At 34.0% G+C, this 15,438-nt stretch overlaps 1 long non-coding RNA gene across 1 annotated transcript; it reads left to right on the top strand.

Moving 5' to 3' along the window:
* Positions 1-5,996: 5,996 nt before the first annotated feature.
* LOC129526302 (uncharacterized) lies at positions 5,997-10,077 on the top strand. Its single transcript, XR_010130693.1, has 4 exons — positions 5,997-6,062; positions 6,521-6,591; positions 6,889-6,930; positions 9,951-10,077. It is a non-coding gene; the product is annotated as an uncharacterized lncRNA (long non-coding RNA).
* The last annotated feature ends 5,361 nt before the right edge of the window (positions 10,078-15,438 follow it).

The following is a 15,438-nucleotide window of genomic DNA, read 5'->3' on the forward strand; positions in this document are numbered from 1 at the left end:
CTCAATACTATTTTCCTTCCTGTCCTCACACTATTTAATATGCCTCTCTTTGTGCTGTTTGTTTCTGGACCGGCAAAGAACAACTCAAATATCCCCATCTTTCCTACTGTAATCAGCTACCACCAAACTACTTATGCTGTGGTGAGAACCCTCATGACTCAAGTTAGTTAGTGAAAGGATGAAAAGAAATGCATTTAAGAAAAAAAAAAAAACTATGATGGGTTAATATTTTAAACTACTATTCCTATTAAATTATATATAACTGTAGCAGCTATATTGATTCTTCAACTTGGGGAAAAAGATGTTTCAAAGGAAATGAAGCAAAACTTAACAAAATCAATCACAAAAGCATGGCAGAAATAAAACCTACTAGCTGTCATTGTAAAATTCCTCTTCAATGTGGTTAGAAAGAATATTTCTTAGTATTTAGAAGAGAAGCAGAGAAGAAGTTCCGTGAGCCAAGAAAAGATATATATATATATATATATATATATATATATTTTTTTTTTTTCTTTGCTGGTCATATATATATATATATATAGGGACGGAGTCTCACTCTGTGGCCAGGCTTGGAGTGCAGTGGCGTGATCTCAGCTCACTGCAACCTCCGCCTCCCAGGTTCAAGGGATTCTCCTGCCTCAGCCTCCCAAGTAGCTGGGATTACAGGCTTCCGCTACCATACCCAGCTAATTTTCATATTTTTAGTTGAGATGAGGTTTCACCATGTTGGCCAGGATGGTCTCAATCTCTTGACCTCGTGATCTGCCCGCCTTGACCTCCCAAAGTGTCAGGATTACAAGCGCGAGCCACTGAGTCTGGCCAGATTTATAATTTTTAAGTGAATGACATTTTATTTTATTCGTGGATAAAAATCATATTACAATAATGTATTTCACATTTTAAAAATTAATATTAAAAATAAAGTCATGGGAACAGTGGAGGATCTTTTACAACCGCTAGTCCTAAAGGAGAACATTCCTTAGACCGTCCCATTTCCTCTGGTGCCTCACACTGACCAAATGGAAGCAAGCATGCAAAAAATTGGCATTAAATTAAGGCTGTTTAGAAAATAGAGCCAATATAATGTATATACACAAAGATAAAGAGATTTATTATAAGGGATTGCTCACATGATTATGGAAGCTGACAAGTCCCAAGATCTGCAATTGGAAAGCCGAAGACCTAGAAGATGTAGTTCTAGCCCAGTCCAACGAGCACCAGGAGAGACAATGGCGCAAATTTCAGTCTGAAAGCCGGAACACTGGAGACCCAGCAAGTGCTGGTGTTTCCATTTGAGTCCAGAGGCTAGAAAAGGCCCACGTTCCAGCTCATCCATTCAGCAAAAGGAGTTCCCTGTTGCTCAGAGGAGAGTCAAACATGTTTTATTCTATTCCCACTTTCAATTGATTTGGATGATTAACACCCACATAAAGGAAGACAGTCTGCTTTATTCAGTCTACCATACATGTTAATCTCAACAAACAGCCTCACAGATGCAACCATAATAGTGGCCTGACTAAATATCTAGGAAACCTGTGGCCTAATCACGTTAATACATAAAATGATCACAGCATCAGAAGTATTATATGCTATCAAGCAAGGGTCTCCAACCTTTTTGGCACCAGGGACTAGTTTTGTGGAAGACAGTTTTTCCACAGAGAAGGCGGATCATTTAGGGATGAAACTATTCCACCTCAGATCATCAGGCATTAGTTAGATTCTCATGAGTGTACAACCTAGATCCCTCGCATGTGCAGTTCACAGTAGGATTTGCACTCCTATGAGAATCTAATGGTGCAGTTGATCTGACAGGAGGCAGAACTCAGATGGTAATGCTCTCCGATGGCAATTTTGCAAAATATAAGCTTTGAGCATTTTTATTACTTTTTTAATTTTATTACTATTAAATTGACAAATCATAATTGCATATATAAGCTTTGAGTGTTTATTTTTAAAATAAACCAAAAAATGTTTCACCAATAGTTTCTAAACTATTCAACTAAATTAGCCAAGAGTAGTTTTGTAAGTCCCACTAAAAGCTAAACTAATAAAGTAAAGCATATGTATAACACCAGATTGAGAGGGTAAGGGAGAGGGTAATAGGCCATAGAATACAGTTCACCTGTAATTCACAATCCCTGAATGAACTATTTTGCTCCTGAAAAATGTCCTCTAATTTTAGCACATTGATAGACTTGTTCACCTGAATGTTATCCCCTCCTTTTGTTTGTAGCTGGAATTTTCATGGTCAGTTCATGATTTCATAATCACAACTCAGATCTGCAGGGCACAAGATAATCAACTGAATTTGGCATTACTGGCTATCCTATATTGCACCATATTTGTCCCTTATCTATGTGCATGTTTATGAGATGGTCAAGAAATAAAATTATGATTAGTTAGAAAAAGTTTTTTAAACTATAAAATTTCTGTATGTAGGCATGAAAATACACACAGGATATAAAAATGAATCTTAAAACACAATATATTTTCTCTATATTTCCCAGATTTTATACTTTTAAATCTACTTTTGCTTTATTTTAAGCAAAATATTTAATCAAATTATTAATGTATAAAATTTCTTAATGTTTAATTCTTTTTTGTGATGAGAAATATGTTCTATATCTTGACTGCATCAATGCCAATGTCTTTTTTTATTATAATTTTTAAGTGAAGTAACTCCAGAATGGAAAAATCAAACATCATATGTTCTTACTCATATATGGGAGCTAAGCTATGAGGACACAGGGCATAAGAATGATACATTGAACTTTGAGGGCTCAGGGGAAAGGGTCAGGGTGGCAAGGGATAAAAGACTACACATTGAGTACAGTGTACGCTGCTCGGGTGATGGATACACCAAATCTCACAAACCACCACTAAAGAACTTATGTAAACACCACCACCTGATCCTCAAAAACTTACTGAAATAAAAACAAAAAATAAAAATGAATTAATTCTTAACATTAGTAATTGTCATTATTTATTTATATTCAAAATCAGGCAACAGAAATATGTTTGCACTTAATGCTCAATCATGAACAGCCACAGGGAAAAAAGAGAAGGTAAAAAATCCATTTAAGAAATTCTTATTGTAATTTCTATCATAGGTCTTCTCAATGGTACACATAAAGTATGTCTGGGTCAAGCAATGACAGCTTAATGCCTCTAAAAGTGATACACTGATAGCTCCCTAGAGAATATTTTTATAATAGATGTATTATTATATTTTATATCATAAAATTAAGTATATGTAAAAGATATTTGTATGAAAAAACAGAATAGAACCTATGAGATGAGAATTATAAGAAGTAAAAAAATGAGCTATTTATAATATTAGCAAGGGATCCAATGCCTTAGCTCAACTAGAATATAAACTAAGATGTTATTGCATTTGTTAAAATACTTTCTACGTTGATACATTCTTCTATTACATTCTAAATCATTAAAAATGCTTTGAATAAATGTTTAAATAAAAATATCATTAAAGTGAAAATAATATTCATTCTGTTTTTATAACAGCATTATACCCAATTTTTGGAATTCTTCATTTCAAATTATTGTCATTGTTTAGTATATTCTGCACATTACTTTCATCCAGTTCCCTTTATGTGTGTAAACATGTGTGTCTGTGTGTTTTTGTATGTAGAGCAACAGAAAGAGAGTACTGGGAATTGAATGTTTTCACCCTTCAAAACTCATGCTGAAAATTAATCCTCAATGTGCCACTACTGAAAGGTGGAGCTTTTAAGAAGTAATTAAGTCAAGAGGTCTTTGCTTTCATAAGTGGATTAAACTATTCATGAATTAATGGATTAATGAATTAATGGGCTATCATGGGAGTGGCATTAGTGGTTTTATAAGAAGAGAAAAAGAGACCTGGGCAGGTATACTCAGCCCTCTCACCACGTGATGCCCTGTGCCACCTCAGAATTCCCAAGGCCCCACCAACAAGAAAACACTCACCAGATGTAGCCCTTTGACATTGAACTCAGCCTTTATACTGTAGGGAATATATTTCTCTTCTTTTATAAATCACCCAGTTTCAGGTGTTCTCTTGTAAGCAACAAAAAATGGACTAAGACAGAAAATTGGTGCTGAGGAGTAAGGTGTTGATGACAACAAATACCTAAAAATGTGGAAACAACTTTAGAACTGGGTCATGGGCAGAAACTGGAAGAATTTAGAGGAGCAGGCTAGAAAATGCCTAGGTTCTAATGAGGACTTAGAAGACGAGAAGACTAGGAAAAGTTTGGAAATCCTTAGAGATTGGTGAAGTGGTCATAAGCAGAAAACTGATAACAACATAGACAGTAAACGCTATTCTCATGAGGTTTCAAATGGAGCTGAGGAATAAGTTATTGTAAACTAGAGTAAAAGCCAGCCTTGTTATAAACTGGCAAAGAATTTGTCTGAACTGTGCCACTGCCCAGGGGTTTTATGGAAGGCCAAACTTTTGAAGGATAAAGTAGGATATCTGGCAGAAGAAATTTCTAAGCAAAATATAAAAGAAGATGCATGGTTACTTTTGGCCACTCACACTAAGATTCTAAAGCAAATAAATAATTTAAAGCCAGAATTTATAATTAAAAGGAAAGCAGAACAGAAAGATTTAGGAAACTCTCAGCCTGGTCACATAAAAAGTGAAAAAGTATGTTCTGGAGAGGAAACGAAGGTCATAGCCGAAGGCCTGTTTGCTAATGAGATTAACATGGATAGAAGGGAATGAAACAAAGATGCTGAAAGCATTTCAGATATCTTTTAAGTTTTCCCCTTCAATCCCAGGCCCAGAGGCCTAGGAAGGCAGAATGATTCCAAGGGACAGACCTCAGCTGCTCTTCCTGGGCTTGAAGCTGAGGGCCATCTTAGGACTCTACCCTCCACACTTCAGCACAGTGCTCCCTGGCTACCCCAGCTGTGGCTGATGCAGATCCAGGTGGGGCTCATGCCACAGTTCCAGAAGGTAAAAGTCATAAGCCTTGACAGTGTCCATGTGGTGCGGATTTTGCTGCCTAGCAGAAAGCAAGAAAGCTGGAGGTTTGGCAGCCTCCACATACATTTCAAAGGATGTCTTCAAAAGCCTGTGGTCCCAGTCAGAAGCTTGTAGCTGAGCAGGGCCACTGCAGCAGGCCCCCAGTAAAGCAATGCTGAGTAGAAACATGGGGTTGAAGCTACTGCGGTGTATCCTCACAGGGCAATTCCTACTGAAGCCATGGGAACAGGACTACAGAACTGTGGAGTCACCAGCAGCATGCAACACCCACCCAGGAAAGTTTCAGGCCCCATGCTCCAACCCATGTTGGTAGTCATATGAGCTGCACCCAGCAGAACCACAGGAGCAGGGCTTCCTGAGGCTTTGAACCCCTGTCCCAGTGTGTTCTAGAATGTTTGACATGGAATCAAAAGAGATTGTTCTCCACCTTTAAGGCTAAATGTTTGCCCTGCTGGGTTTTGGACTTGCTTGGAGCTTTTTACTCTTATTTTGATTCTCTCTCCCTTTTGGAATGGGAATGTCTGTCCTATACCTGTAACACCATTTTATCTCGAAAGTAGATAACTTGCCTCAATTTCGAAGGTTACCAGTAAGACTCTGGAATTTGGACTTCTGAGCTGATGCTGATGCTGATGCTGAAATGAGTTAAGTCTTTGGGGCTATGAGGATGGAAAAAAACGTATATGTATTTAAAGTTGTGAGAAAGACATAAGTTTTGGAGCTCCAAGGGCAGAACACTATGGCATGAAAGTTTGTTCCCTCTGAAATTCATGTTGCATGAACTTTGTCCCCGGTGTGGCAGTATCGAGAGGTAAGGCCTTCAAGAGGTAATTGGATCACGGCCCTCATGAGGGAATTTATCAATTAATGGATTAATGGATTAATGAATTGTCATGGGAGAGATATTAGTGCTTTCATAAGCAGAGAAAGAGAGACCTGAGCTAGCACACTCCTCCCCTTCACCATGCGATGCCCTTCACTACCTTGCGACTCTACAGCGAGTCGCCACCAGCAATGAGACGCTCATCAGATATGGATCCTCAACCTTGAAATGTTCATCTCCATTACTGTAAGATATACATTTTATTCTTTATAAATTACCCAACTATGAAGGTTTTGTTATAAGTAACAGAAAATTGACTAAGAGAAAAACACAGAGACACAAAAATAAACATAATTTTTCGTAAGCATAATTTTTATTGTTTATCAGATTTTCACATGGATATGGCTCAAATTTTTATTTGATTTGTCTCTGTTACACAGAATTATGAATATGTTTTGATGTTACTGGCGTTATTTTTTAAGCATATTTAACCTAATTCAACTAATAGTTTTTTTTATATTATAACAAGAGAGGGCAAATTTTGAAATTATTTTTGTCTATAATCCAAGGATAATATACATTAAATAAGAAATAAGGTTGCCTTTGGCTATATGTTGCTTTAGTATGATATCTTGTTATTGCATATATCATATAATAAGTTTTGTAACATGCATTATATAATCATGTTAAATTTATTAACACAGGCTTTGAAATAATCATTAAAACTATACATTTAACAAGATCAGAGTCATATGGTGTGCATCTGCCAGTACAGGTGTGTACGTTTTAAATATGGTAATTAATTTCTTCCTTCATATACAATGTGTTAGGTGCTAAATTAGATCCCATACTACATAATATTTCAAATTATGAACAGACTAGTAAATTTAATAAGAGAGATATGTAAGGGGACATACATGGAGTGCCAAAAAATAAAAAGCATCCAGTGTGAGAGAATAATGCCAACTGACATTTTTTCAGTGATTAATATGTATCATGAACTGATGATGTAAGCAATTTTACATGTTTTATCTATTTTACTTCCCAGAAATCTTACTAAATATAATTTCAGATTGCCACCTTTGGACAGATGAAAATACTGAGGCAGAGAAAAGTAAGTTCCCCAAGAGAAATACACAGCTAAGAAGTGTTAGTTTAACCTGACCATGTGGCAGAAAGCCAGATATGCAAAGAAAAACATGGGGGAATGGATCAAGAATGGTAAATTGACATATTATTAGAAAAGAATTTAAATGAAAATTTAAGATGTTTTGTGTCAAATAAATGAATGAGAGTCATCGTAGGTGATCATCCTTTGGACATTAATTTTAATATACTGCATGATGGAATAAGTACTCATACTGATCTTGAAAAACCTGACTTTCTACTTACCAATTGCTTGTTCTTTCTACATTATTTTCTATTTGTTAGGCCTGAACTCTTTTTCTCAAATATATCATTTCTCCTTAACTTCTAAAACCACTTAATAAAAGCCTATCTGCCTTCTGCCTACTTTTAAAGTGATTATCTACTACTTACTTTTTAAAATCAAGAAGTTATATGAGGTAAGTAAGACAGTAGAAGGTGACATAGTAAGAAAAAAATATGATAGATTAGATATAAAAAGAAAAAATCAATATCTAATTGCAGTATGTGATATTATACACTCAAAAATTGTGTGTGTGTATATATATACACCCATATATCTATTTCCCAATAGCTTCCTTACATAATAACATTAGATTTCTACTTTTAAAAATATTGCACTCTTTTTGTAATTTGATCTCTTTTGTGCTAATTTTAATTAAGTTTTACAAACAATTCTGATATTCATGAATGAAGTACTGTCTGTATTGTCTATTTGCATTGTCATTATGTATGTGAGCAATATCTTAGGAAGATTTCTACTGATAAAAAAGACACTAATTTCAGCATTGCAAGATGTACATCAGCAAGGTAGATTTCAAGAATCTTTTTAGGCAGAGGTTCTTATTCTAGAGCTCATGGACAACCAGGAGGCCATGAGAAGATTTCAAAATGTCTTTGAGTGTTTTAAGACATTCTGCAAGAATGAATGTGTATATGCATCTTTCATTGGTGCTTCTGGAATTTATAAAACATACATTAAGAAACAAATATCAAGAATGACTACTGGAACCAAGTTACTCCTAAATGGGATGGCTAATCTGAAACACATTGATTTATCCTTCATTCACCAGAGACTGAAGGATCTTGCTATCTATCGACCTCTGGAATGTTCCCTGGCTTATTGAAGCCTTTTTGCTTCCAAAAAAGTTAATACAGGTGTCAGTCACTGAAACTCAGATTTTGGACCAATATAAATTAAATATTTATTCTTTCATGCCTATCAATCCTTGACAACTCACTGACAAAGGTTAACATTATTGAGACTCAGCTCCAAATTCACCTCTTGGTGATTCATTTGCAGTTTTCTCTTCAGTACACAGTGGAATATTTGTAATTGACTTCTCCTTAATTAAATCTTATGTATCGCTAGAATAATTAGTAAAGTTATACACAGGCCTAAAAGAGTAGACGGCATAAAACATACCCTCTAATTATTTTCAATATTAATTAGACATAAATGGCAAAAAAATTTGCCACCTAGATGATAATTTTATCTGGCACAAGAAATCCAGGGCTTTGATACAACTGAATATTGCACACCGTAATACTGAATCTAGGATCAAAACTTTGTAATGTAGGTTTTCTTCCCAGTTCAGGAAACTTCTTGCCTGGTTATGTTCACCAGCCAAAGTGGATAGGAGAATATTGTTTGTAATTAGCTAATTAATTTGAACCTTGTGAGCAGTCCACTTGAAAACAACTGACTCTAAATATGTGTGCCTTTAAAAATATTTTTTACATCATTTAATTAGATCATTTGTTGATTAAAAATAAAACTTAATGGTGCCAAACTCTTAAAACATAGTAAAATATAACCATAAAAATTAAGCCTTCCCAGATCCATTCTCAACTAAGGAGTCTCTAGCATAAATAGGATGTTAATGAAACACAGAAAGTTATATGTATCCCTTTACTTCTGAAAAATTAAATATGTAAGACTGTGCAAAAGGTTTTATAAGGTGTGCTAAGCAGTGACTGCATTTCCTATGAGCAGAGATTTAGAATGTATGTGTTTGTGTGTGTCATATTAAATTTCACCAAATTCAACATGTACCTTTATTTTATTTAATATTAACAAGCAAAATCTCTAAAAGCAGAATTCAATAAGAGTTTAAAAATACTTGTAATTTTCCATCTCAAAGTAAAGGTGAAAAAACTGAAAATCATAGCAAGGAAACTTAGCTGTCTCTATCTTGGCAAAAGATAAAACAAGGGAAAAAAACCACTTGAATATTGGAACCATAGGCTTATGCTCATTTTGATTTAAGATTTCAATCCACATGACAAATATGGTACACCAAAAAGCTTATGTAGAGAATATAATTTAAGTGTTCTCACATTGTTAGTGCCACTTGATGACTTGGAGAAACAAACTCTGATCATATCTTGAAGATACAAAATTTAATCTATCCAGGCAAAGGCAATTTTAAGATGTAACTCAAACTCAGATAAGATGTGGTAGTTCTATGTAGGACCACATAGGAAGCCACTTCAGGGCTTTAGACAGAGAAACAGCAAGTTCCAAAATATATTTCACTACAAATCCCTTTGGATTATGTCTGAAGAATGGATTGAAGATGTAATGATAGAAACAGAGACATTAAATAGGAGGCCATTTTACTAATGAATGAGAGGGATGATGATGACTCAGACCATGGTGTTATTAGCATGTCATAAAAAGTGATTCAAACTTGTATTCTTGAAATCTGGCCAACAGGACTTGTTGATCTACAGAATGTAAGGTGTACAACAAAAAACATGTGAAGAATAACCCCAAGTATTTTATGAGCAATGGGAGGAACACAATTAGTACCAAAGATGGTGCAGGTCTGAGGGGGGAACGACAGAGGTTTAGTGTCATGTTTGAGATGTGCATCAGACATTCAAGCAAAGGTGTCAGGTAGGCAGTTGTAGGTATGAGGATGAAATTTATAAGAGATCTCTGATACAGAGATATGATTTGTGCTTTTTGTCATTTATTTAAAGCAATAATACAAGAGGACATCACCAAGGGAATGAGCCTAGACCGAGAAAGGTACTACAAACTGGGTCTGAAGCACTGTGAACAGAGTGGAAGAAGGAGAGCAAAACATAAAACCTGTTTCAGAGAATGAGTGACAAGTTTTGTTGGGTCAAATACAGCGACTGCTCATGTATAACCTTTATTCATTCCATGTTTGTATCCCTCCAAAATTTATATGTTCAAGTTCTAACCCCCAGTATGATGGAATTAGGAGGTGGGGCTTTTGAAAGGTAAAGCCCTCATTATGGGATTCAAGTCCTTAAAAACAGAGAAGAGACAAGAGATCTTTCTTCACTATATGAGGATGCAGCGAGTAGATGGATGTTGTAAACTAAGAAGTTGACCTTCACCAAGGATCCACTTATGTTGCCACACGGATCTCAGACTCCTAGCCTCCAGAACTGTGAGCAATAAATTTTTGTTGTTTAAGGCATTTAGTCTATTCTATTCTGTTATAGCAGATTGAACCAATGCTGTGACATAAACAAAAACAATTCAGGTATTGTGGATGGAAAAATATGATGGGATAAATGTCTAAAAGGTTGTCTATGTCAGATACCTTTGTATCTGTGGCCTAGCAAATAAGGAATATTGAACATTTCTTCAATTGTTAATTCATGCTAATACAGGCCTTAAGATTAATTCTTTCTATGGGAAATGCATAGTTCTAGGTTGTTGATGGCTAGGGAAAGAGGACTTTGGATGTTTGTCAGAGAACTGCTTTTAGTAAATTATAATTTAGACAGCCTTTTAAAAATATAAATCATATAAACCACACAGTGAATACAAATGGACCATGAAGCATTACCTTGGCTTGTTTGGTCTGCTAAAACAATTCCATAAACTGGACTGGGTAGTTTATAAACAATAGATATTTATTGATCACAGTTCTGGAGGCTGGAGAGTCCAAGATCACTTACAGATTGGGAGTCTGGTGAGGGGCCACTTTCTAGTTCATAGATGGCACCGTCTTAATGTGTCTTCTTATGGCAAAAGGGACAGATGAGCTCCCTTTGGTGTATTTTATAAGGATACTAACACCATTCGTGGTGATATTAGTCTCATGAACTAATCGTATCCCAAAAGGCCTCACCTCCTAATAATATATGAATTTTTTAATTCATATGAATGAAACCCATTCATTTGTTGAAATCCTGGATTTCAACATGTAAATTTTGTAGAGATACAAACATTCAGACCATAGTAAGCATCATAACATGTTAAATATTTGCCTCATGTCATTTGGTTATAGAAAGATGTTACTGTTTCAAATAAGATGAAAACAGTACTATACCTAAATGAAAGATGCGGCAGTTGTATGAAATGGTTGGCAAAAAAATCAGAAAAAAATAAAAAGTGAGAAAGATTTGAAGAATAGTTAAACACATAAAGACAATTGCCATGTTCATCCAACTCCAGAGAAACAGGTGCTCTGTCTTGCCAAACTGGGCTTTCAAGGCCAGGCACATCACTAAAGGAAATACTGGTAGAAATTCAAATTTCATAAGTTCATTTTTCTGACTCCACTCATTACCATCAAACCCCTGATCATCTGTCTCCTCAAGGAGCCAGGATGAAATAAAATAATTTGGAGCCAGAACAACATGGTCATGTGGCGTACATAGTTTTGTTTCTCATTTATATTAACAATTTTTTTGTTTTAGCTTCACATATTATTCTTCTGAACTTTTTCTTTTCGGTTTAGTTGCCTTAAGTATCACAAATGTCTTGATAGAGCAGGTGACGTAGGAAATCTTAATTTATGGAGCATAGTAAAATTTTAAGAAGTCATGTTCTTTTGACCTGGTTTAAATAGTTAAGAGAGATTATGCCAAAGTAACAATAAACCCAGAAGAAGAAATAAACAAGATTTCCTGTGGAATAATGGTCAGAATAAGAGTTAATAGTAAAATGGGTTCCAATAAGCAAAATGAGGAAATGATCTAAGGTTTTTTAATCCTAGTTCTCAACTACAGGTGATGTTACCTTCAGGGTACATTTAGCAATATCCGGAGATATTTTTGATTGTCATAACTCACCAGTGGGTACTGGATTATAGTGTATAGAGGCAAGGGATGTGGCCAAACATCCTCCAAAGCACAAAATACCTCTGCACAATGAAGGATCATCCAATCCAAAATGCCACTAATGCTGAGGTTGAAGTAGTGACATATAGGTAACCCTACCCCTGTTCCTTACCGTTTACCTGCTCATCACTTTAATAAAGCAAGAATTGCTTAAAAATCTCTTTCATATCATATGATACAAAATTATAAGATATAATATGATACGATATGATGTGATCTACTGGGTTGAATAGGGTCCTCCAAAAAATCTTGCTCAGTGGGAGTTTGTGAATATGACTCTCTTTGAAAATAGTCTTTGCAGATGTAATAAAATTAAGATGATATAATGTTGAATTAGAGTGGACCCTAAATTCAGCACCTGAAGTCCTTATAAAGAGAGGGTGACTACAGAGAGAGACAGAAACATAGAGATATAGAGGAAGGAGAAAGAGAAGAAAGAAGTCCATGTGACAATAAAGGCAGAGATTAGAATGATACCAGTTGAAGCCAAGGAACAACTAGGATTGCAAGCCATTCGCACAAGCTAGAAAGAATCAAGGGAGGATCCCTCCCTAGAGACTTCAGAGAGATTATGGTTCAGGTGAAATGTGATAGAAAACTTCTAAAATCCAGAACGTTGAGATAATTAATTTGTGTTGTTTTAAACAATTGGGTTTGTGGTACATGGTTATGACATCCCCAGGAAATTAACACATGTGCTCTGGATATGATATGCTATGACATGATGTGATATAGCATAATGACATTGTATATGTAATGGTCAGGATTTCTTGATGCTGAGTATAAGGGAAACAAAACTCCATCATTCTTTCTTGTCTCCAGAGTAGCCTAAAATTTAGATTGAGTGGTAAGTATTTTGCTAAGTCAAGACATAAATAAATATTCTTTATAAAACTTCCCAAAACATCAGTAGTGTTATTATTTGGCATTCAGAATACTAATCTTTTAAAAAAGAAAATATCCCCAGTAAATAGAGGATTACAGAGAACAATTTGAATTTATTTTCTGCAAAAAATCAACATATAGAATGGCTCAATCTTCATAAAAATTCTACTCATATCTTAAGAGAAAGGTGATCCATATTTTATGCTTTTTAAAGGTGTACTTCCTGTCTGAGTAAATATAATATATCCAAATTTGTTTACATTATGCTAAGAATTTTAAAGGAGAGATTGATATTTTGTTTAGTTGTAAAATATTTAAGTATTCAACAATAAGACTCAGTAAGGTATAGTTACCTGCTGTGCTTCAAATGATTGACATTAAAATATATATAAGTACTACAGCAGGAAAAGTTGGTTATATAATTTCATAATCACTGCTAATCCAATGCAAAGAAATTTAAAGTAGTGTTAAATTCAGACAAAACAAGAATAGGAACGTCTCTTATCTAATGCCTACATGATATTAAAGAAACTCATTGGAAAAATGAAATATTTATTCAAATAGTTTTTCTGAGTCATAAAATTTTAAAGTCCTCATAGTGGTTATTTGAATTCTACTGCACAAACTGGATGTTATTCACACTACATTGGAATTGCAGATATGATTTCTGATTTTAGAATAACTTAGTTTTTTTATTAGTTACTTAAATATTATTGAAGTAACTATATTTATTTTTAATATTGATGATTTAGATGATCCTATGTAAAAATTATACTACAATGAAAATCTAAAATAATTGCTCATTTAAATAGAATAGGCATTACTATATTGACTACATTAGTTTGATTTGCCTTTTTAATGACTATATTTAGTTCTAAATGACTGATTTAAAAAAAAAGTTCTCCAGATTGTAAATATACTACCTCACAGATTTCTTAATTTTACCCTGAATAAAGCAACAATGGAGCATATACATTGATGTATTTAAAATAATGTTTTTAATCTACAGATGGCTCATAGTTAAATATATTATACATTCTTAAAAATATTGTTTATTGATTTACGTATAGGGAACTTCATAGTAATTTAAAAATGCAATCTCAAGGGGTATATGTATTTATTATTCTACATTCTAGTGTTCGTTTTGCCATGCAAATAAAGCTGGAAAACATCTGACCTGTCTGGTGTCATTAGCAGCAAATGGTGCATAAACTTTCACTCTTCAACCACATAGACTGCCGTAAACAGTGTCATATTTTTGAACATAAAAAAGGACTGGAAGCTAAAAGATAGAGATGGTAGTCCTCTTGGATATCTAAATGTTAACTATTATGTTATGGAATAATTTAGGAGATATTGCAAAAGTTATATCGTGCTATTAGGCAGCAAAACTGAGGTGCAGTGCTTTTAACATTTTATTCAACCTAATTAAACTAACCAAACTATTTCTATATCAGTTTATTAAAATCATGTCACTATACTTGGAGGAAATTGATGCTTTCTAAATTAAAATAAAAGTAAATGAAGAGTTTTCTTAGATTTATGTTTGCACTTAAGCATTTGATTTCCTCTGAACACCCCGGTAACTGTGTTCTTTAGTCACTGCTCATGTCTGCACCTTGATTACTCTTCAACATAACCTCAGTCTTTTTAACAGTGCCTGGCATATTATCAGTCAATAAACATATGTTGAATGAATAAACTCGGGATGAAAGTTGTGATAATTTTATAATACCTTAAACATATAATGAACAAAGATAAATCTGAAATAATAACTATTGCAATACCTATGGCAGAATAAGTCTAGAACATATTTAAAATACAGAAAGAAAATAAGAACATATTCATGGGTGAGTTAAACTATAACTCAATTAAGCTCTGCTAGTTATATTTAAAGACAAAAGTGTTAACAGCTTGTTGCATCTTAAGTTAAAATATTATTATTTAGTAATATTAACCAGAAGTAAAACTAACAAAAAGCACTCTGAGCTATAGATGCAAATATTTTAAAATTTGTTGTTTCAATAATAAAACAAAGTTTTGAGGAAATAATAATATAACTGGTAACACTCATAATTGAAAAAACAGAAAGAAAATTATGAAATAATTCTGAAAAATTACAAAATAAAATCACAAAATTCAGAGAACAAAAATTATAGAGAAATAAATATGTTTGTTTAATAAATGCTCATAAATAACATACAATCAAAATTAGAGTCTTCACAGTATGTTGGAAGATGGTCTTCATTATCCTATTGTGAAATGGATATTATAGATGATTTTCAGGTGTAAAACAGCATTATATTATTTAGGAAAATGAACACAAAAATGTATTTTTAAAAATATACCTAAATTATCATGAGATTATTTAGTGGAGGAAAGGACTGTTTTAACTGTTAATAATCATTTAGTTATATGAAGCATTGAAACTTGTTGGTATAACATAATGACAAGTTCTTGTTGGTGTCTAAATAAAATC

The sequence above is a fragment of the Gorilla gorilla genome, chromosome 14, assembly GCF_029281585.2.
Source record: "Gorilla gorilla gorilla isolate KB3781 chromosome 14, NHGRI_mGorGor1-v2.1_pri, whole genome shotgun sequence".
In the NCBI taxonomy this organism is placed as follows: Eukaryota; Metazoa; Chordata; class Mammalia; order Primates; family Hominidae; genus Gorilla; species Gorilla gorilla.